Source organism: Mesoplodon densirostris, chromosome 10 (assembly GCF_025265405.1).
Source record: "Mesoplodon densirostris isolate mMesDen1 chromosome 10, mMesDen1 primary haplotype, whole genome shotgun sequence".
In the NCBI taxonomy this organism is placed as follows: Eukaryota; Metazoa; Chordata; class Mammalia; order Artiodactyla; family Ziphiidae; genus Mesoplodon; species Mesoplodon densirostris.
In genome coordinates this window covers 34,741,490-34,747,861 of record NC_082670.1, presented here as the reverse complement: position 1 = coordinate 34,747,861, position 6,372 = coordinate 34,741,490, and the positions used below count along the sequence as shown (strand labels likewise).

Below are 6,372 nucleotides of genomic sequence, written 5' to 3'. Positions count from 1 at the left end.
CTCAGGACCTACTATCCTGGCAAGGACATCTGGAAGTGTCCTAATCAGAGACTACTAAGATGGCTGTTTTGAAGCTTGGAGATGTTGATGACCTATAAATGAGATGGAGATGCTTGAACCGCTTTGGCAGAGTGTTGAGAAAGGGGTCAGAAGGTACAGGGAGGATGTTACAATGGATTATCCCCTAAGATCAAAAAGTCCACTAAGAAGGCTGTGTCTTCTGGGCCCTTCTCAAAGACAAAGGCCATAAAGAATGCATTAGGGTGGCAACAACATCCTTGATAAGCTGTCCTTTACAGTTAAGGTGTAACAGCAGGAGATCCTGCTGTGGAATTAGGCTCCTTGCATCAATGGGGAAAGTAAGATTCTATACAGAGGTCAGGTGGTAGCATTTTATCTGACCTTGTGTCTAATGGTAATACTATAACAAGCAAGGTCTGTGTGGCCAGGGTATCTTAACCAATGTCAGTTTTCTGCAGGTCAATACAGCTGGTGTTTTAGGGTGAGATAGATGGGCAACTAATAAGAATGTTTCTGGAAGCTTCGTCTGGCGCCTTGGATCCACTTCCATCTCTTCCAGTGTAAGGTCACTGGTCAGACCCCAGCAGCCAAAATGGTGAAGCAGATTGAGAGCAAGTATGCTTTTCAGGAAGCCTTGAACAGGGCAGGAGAGAAACTCGTAGTAGTCGACTTCTCAGCCACGTGGTGTGGGCCTTGAAAAATGATCAAGCCTTTCTTTCATTCTCTCTCTGAAAAGTATTCCAATGTAGCATTCCTCGAAGTAGATGTGGATGACTGTTAGGATGTGGCTTCAGAGTGTGAAGTCAAATGCATGCCAACCTTCCAGTTTTTTTAAAAGGAACAGAAGGTGGGTGAATTTTCTGGAGCTAATAAGGAAAAACTCGAAGCCACCATTAATGAATTAATCTAATCATGTTTTCTGAAGACATGACCAGCCTTTGGCTGTTTAAAACTTGTAAATTTTTTTTTTTTTTGTGGTACGTGGGCCTCTCACTGTTGTGGCCTCTCCCCTTGTGGAGCACAGGCTCTGGACGCACAGGCTCAGCGGCCATGGCTCACGGGCCCAGCCGCTCCGCGGCACGTGGGATCCTCCCGGACCGGGGCACGAACCTGTGTCCCCCGCATCGGCAGGTGGACTCTCAACCACTGCGCCACCAGGGAAGCCCTGTAAATTTTTTTATTTACAAAAAGGAAAGATCAAGTATGAAGACTATATACCTAACTGTCGTCTGATAAGTGACAATATTAACTGTACCCTTTAAAAAAAAGAAAGAATATTTCTGCACTTGTATAAAACAAGTCAGCTATTGCAATGAAAAGAATAATCACAATCTCTATAAAGTTTCTAGGTCTGAGCCAGTTTTCTTATTGGAGGAGAATGAGTTTCCTTGAGGAAAGACCTACAGTAAATCACCAGAAGTATTTCCCCAGTTTTTCCTCATAAAAAGAACCATTTTAGAATAACTATACTAGGTAAAGCATGCCCAGACTTTTGAGGTCTACTGGAGTCTGAAGTGACATCTATATCAAGGAACCTAAGACGCCACCATGGGCCTCATATTAGCATAGGGTATATGGAGACCAGGTGATAAATGGAGTCCTGGTTCAAGTTCATGCCACAGTGGGGCCAATGGTTCACTGGATCCATGCTATGTTTCCCAGTCCTCAGTGAAGAGATTTGATAGATTTAGCCTGTTAACTCACAATTGGCCCATTGACTGGTGGAATAAGATATTAAAAGGTAGGGAAAACCAAGTAGAATCCCTGAAACTGTGTCACCATCCTAATCCATCCCAACCTCCAACTATGTATCAAGAGCAATACAACTTCCCTGGAGGAATTACAGGGTTTATTACCAAACACCTCAAGGATGCAGGGACAGGGCTCTCTTATCACCCCCATCCATTCACGTTTCTGATCCTTATAAAAACCAGAGAGATGTGGCTGATGACAATGGATCATCCTAAACTTAAGTGGTATCCCTAATCAGAGCTGCTGTGCCAGATGTGGTTTCTTTACAGGAACGTATCAACACAGCTCTGACACTTGTATGAAGCTATTAACATGGAAAAATGCATTTTCCCCCCAGATTCCTGCCAGTTAGGAGGCATTTGAAGTCCAGTTTAATTAGTACCTCCTTCATGAATGATAAAATCCATACAGAGTAGAGGATGTTAGAGTCTGGGAGGAAATAGAATCCTCAGGTGAAAGCAGGACTTTGCAAGGCCTGTGTCCATCCTAATGGGAAGTTTGTTCTCTTGATTAGGGTACAGATCCATTCTTGTACAGAGCAAGGCAGAGAAGCAGCACAACAGGAATTGATCCTCACTGGTGAGCTACATTTTGCCTGGTTCCCTGGCAAAAACTGGCTTCTAGGCTAGGTTTGGCCAATGGGAGGCACTGGGGCAGGTGGGAGAGAAAGCAGCCAGCACACTTCTCCACCTCTACGCCTGCTGTGGGTGGCATCTGCTGGCCTGCCCCGTCTGTGGTTTCCGCTCCTGCTGAGTAGTTGTACCTCTTGGGCTCTGATACCACATCCTCTACCCTCTGCCCCTCCAGCCAGAGGTAGGAGAGGCTCCCTCTGCTGGTGACCTCTGGAGTGCCTCAATTTCCCATTTGACCTTGCAGCCCTTCTAACACATTTACCTTGATGCACTAGATACAATTCTCTCATTATAACCTTGTGAATTGGTATGATCATCCGGCTCCTTTCCTGGCTGGACCTTGACTGATACAAAGTGTCAAGGGACAGCACCTTCTGGGCAGTGTCAGGCAACCTAGTGGTTTCCGTCTCAAGTTAGTCTCTAGCTCCTGAACTTTGTATGTTCTTGAGTCTTTTTGCAAGATCAGGGCTCTACTTGCTCTTTCCATATTAGTCTCCAAACTCCTGGGCCTTGATGAATGTAACTCCTTGGTTATAGGCCACTTGCTGCACTTAATCTGCTCTGGCTGCCAAATCGCAGCTCAGTGATGAATCCTCAGACTGACCGTCATCCGGCCCATTTGTGTTTTCTATTCTCCTTGTTCCAGAGCAGTATGAGGATGGAAAGTCTACAATGATGCTTGAGACATACTTCATGCAATGACAGTCTCTGAACTTGGCTCAAATGCTCCCCAAACTGAGTTGTGTTGCCTGGGGAGAATGCCTTTCCCAATTCACTCATCTAGGAGCTGGAGACCACTCATCGAGGCACCCAAACAGGAAATTGTTGGCTTCGTGAATGGTGGTGGTGGGGGACCCAGAAATAGACCTTAATCAAAGAACATTTAAACACACCAAGCTGTGAGCCTCCTTCATCCACCTGCTGGACCCAAAGGGTAAAGGTAACAATACTCACCCAGGAGCTCCAGAATAATTAAAAGCCTATGAAAAACAGTATCAGTTCATTGTCTCATCTTTGCATCTACATGTCAAAGACAAAGTTTTGGGGGATCTCTTCCTACAGATTTAGGTTGTATTATTCTTGAAAACTTAAGCCCATCCTCCAGTGGAAAGTCCTTCCCATAGCCAACCTCCCATCCCGAAGACTTCAGACTCCTGAGGGACAGGATGCAGCCCTCCCCACCATTTCAAGTCTAGCGGAAAAGGCTTTGGAATTTGGCTTGAGATGCAATTTCCACTGAAGTGGTAAATCTAGGACACTTGACTCAATATTTACTTAGAGACAACATCTCCCCAATGATCTCGAAAGCATAAATGCAATTCCACACATGAAGTACATGTAATAGGTTAGGGGCCTCAGGGAAGGAAGGGTTGGGGGGAAGACGCAAACACAAGTGTCTATTGTATGCCAGTGAGCCAGTTTTTCAGCTAGTCCTGTCCCCAAAAGAGTCTTAGCCACTTAAGTTGGTGGTATTTATAGCCACCTTTAAAGACAGTGACACCTGAGCCTAGATCCCCCATAGGAGACCCTTTAACACGGGACAGCCTGATTCAAAGGCAAATGTGATGGACTACTCGCCTCCAACTTGGACTCAGGTTTGAACAAATCCATAGGAGTTCAAGCATACTACCTCCCCAGTACATCTGCTTCAGGGGTTCCAAAGACCTTGGCCATCTTGTTAATGCTATCTGTAATGGGACCTCATCTTGCTGCACCTTCCATGCTAGTCCTTTCCTCATTTGCAGGACAAGCTGAAGATGCTGGACTTCAAATGCCTCCTCTTAGTCTCCTCATCCACCTGATTTTGGTGGTACCTACTGTACTGAAAGCTGCCTTTGCAAGGCCACTTAAACTTGTCCAAGGGATCACAGCATTTTAAGTTCACTGCCTGATCATTCTAGAACAAGCATGGATTTCCTGAGAAGTCTCAGATTAGTGTAATAAGAGAACACATGCATAAGTCAGGGTTCTCCAGGACCTTTTAACACTTCATATACAGCCATTTAGAGATAGTACAGTCAGCTTGATGGTAGCAAAATAAGTTGCTATGTTAGTATTATAATAGACCATGAGTATATTATGCTAAATTCCTGGTTCTGTTTTATTATCAAGTCTAAGTTCCTTCATGAAAAATGTAAGAAGTTAGAAGTTACACTGACTTTATACAGTTAGACTGGAATACAAATGCTGATTATAAGTTCAATTATAATTGGTATATATAGCTCTACAGTATGGTTTTCAACAAAGCATTTTTCTATAGCTACTTAAAATGAACAATATTCTACCTAGTGGCGGTACCATGGTTAACTCAATAAAGGCATGATTAAATATAAGTATCTTAGCTTTTTCCTATACTTGGTCTTTTATGACTCAACTGCTAGAGGTAAAATTATCGAAGTAAGACCTGATGGCTGACACTGCCTGACTGCCTCTCGGAAGCATCTTATCAACTTGGACCAATTGGTGAGGCCAATCACAGTGTATCCCACCAACATCAAGTATTCAAGTAGATAACCATCCCTCGCTTTAGTGTTCACATCTACTCTTATGCAGTTACTTTCTGTATATTTACTGGTTGCATTTTGTGAGGTAGATTGTTCCTGGCCCATTATGTTGTTCTGAGATAGGGTGAATTTTATGACATGCAAGCTTTTTTTTTTTTTCATGTAAGCTTTTAATTCCGCAGTTTTTAGTATCTTCACAAGAATTCTGCAACTACAACCCCTACCTAATTATAGGACATTCTGATATTCAAGTTAGTTGGTCTACAAGTTCAGATTCTTCTGCCTGTTCAGAGGCATTTAACAGCATATTTGAAGTTCTCACTTAGTATACTTTAACTTAAGAATTTCTATTTGTTTCTTTTAAAAATATTTGATATTCTCTAATTGGCAAGACTTCATATTTTCCTTTAGTCTTTTGAGCATGGTTACATTTCTTTAAAAATATTTAAAATAGTCAATTTAAAGTGTCTAATAAGTCCAGTAGCTAGGATCCCCAGGACAGTTCCTGACTTCCATTTTTCTTGTGGATGGGCCATATTGTTTATGTTTCCACTTTTTATTTAAAACTGGACATTAATATAATATGGCAGCTCTGGAGATTAGGTTCTCCCTAGGGTTTGTTGTTTGTCATTTGCTTATTTAATAACTTTACTAAATTTTATGAAGTCAGTATTTATCATGTGACCACTGAGGTCTTATTTGGTTAGCTAAGTGATTAAAGAAATCTGTCCAATCAGTAGCTAATCACCTGGGACCAAAAGTCTCCCAGTCTTTGCTGAGCGGATTTGTGCATGTGTTAGGACATGCCTTCAGAACTCAGGCTGGCGGTTGAAAACTGCCTTAGCCTTCATTTCCTGCTTGTTCAGAGCTTCAAGGTCAGTGAGAGGTAAGAGATTAGGGCCTTCTTGAACCTTTCCTGGCATGTGTACACCTCTATGTATGTGACCTTCTAGATTCCTAGGAATGTACTGGAGATTTTCAAAGATCCTCTGGGCATCTAATTTCCAGTTTTTCCTTTGAAGATTGTTGGTTAGCTCAATGTTTCCCCCAACTGATATCCACCATCTCAGGCAGCTGCAATGTTAAACTATTGCCTCTATTTTTGACAAATTCTCCCAGGGAAAAGTTTTGTATTAGGTGATCACTGAGTCAGGTCAAATAACGATGGCTTTGTGAGTAGGGTCTCCCAGTGGACCACCAGACAGGTCAAATAGTGACAGTTCTCCAGAAATAGGGCTTTGAAAGAGCTCTAATGTCATTCTGCTCTGGTGACTTCCAGGTTTTCTGGTTTTCAAAGTTACCACAGACCTGGGGGTAAGGATGGTGCAGAATAGAAATAGAACATTTAAAAATTCCACAGCACTTGCTGTTATTGAGATTCCCCTGAATTGCTGGAAGGTTTTATGTCCCAAGTTCTGAAACAGTTGATTTTGACAATTTTTCACATTGTTCTTTGTTTACGG

General features: G+C 42.7%; 1 pseudogene; it reads left to right on the top strand.

Moving 5' to 3' along the window:
- The first annotated feature begins 580 nt into the window (after window positions 1-580).
- Window positions 581-952, top strand: LOC132497559 (thioredoxin-like; annotated as a pseudogene).
- Window positions 953-6,372: the final 5,420 nt, after the last annotated feature.